Genomic DNA, 325 nt, shown 5'->3' on the forward strand with positions numbered 1-325 from the left:
ATATAAAATATATTTTAAAAATAAAAATATTTTATTATAAAATATATTTATATAAAAAAATAAGATAAGGAAAAATAAATAATAATTTTTAAAATAAATTTTAATAAATAATAATATATATAATAAAATATAATAGAAATTTATAAAATATATTTTTATAATAAATATAAAAATTTTAATAAATATATATAAATGATATATAAAAAATAATAAATATATAATATTATATAATATATTAATATTATATATATAATTATAATAAATATAATTTAAAAAATAAAAAATTAAAAATATATATATTTAAAATATTATATATATATATTTT

Source organism: Penaeus monodon, chromosome 24 (assembly GCF_015228065.2).
Source record: "Penaeus monodon isolate SGIC_2016 chromosome 24, NSTDA_Pmon_1, whole genome shotgun sequence".
Lineage (NCBI taxonomy): Eukaryota > Metazoa > Arthropoda > Malacostraca > Decapoda > Penaeidae > Penaeus > Penaeus monodon.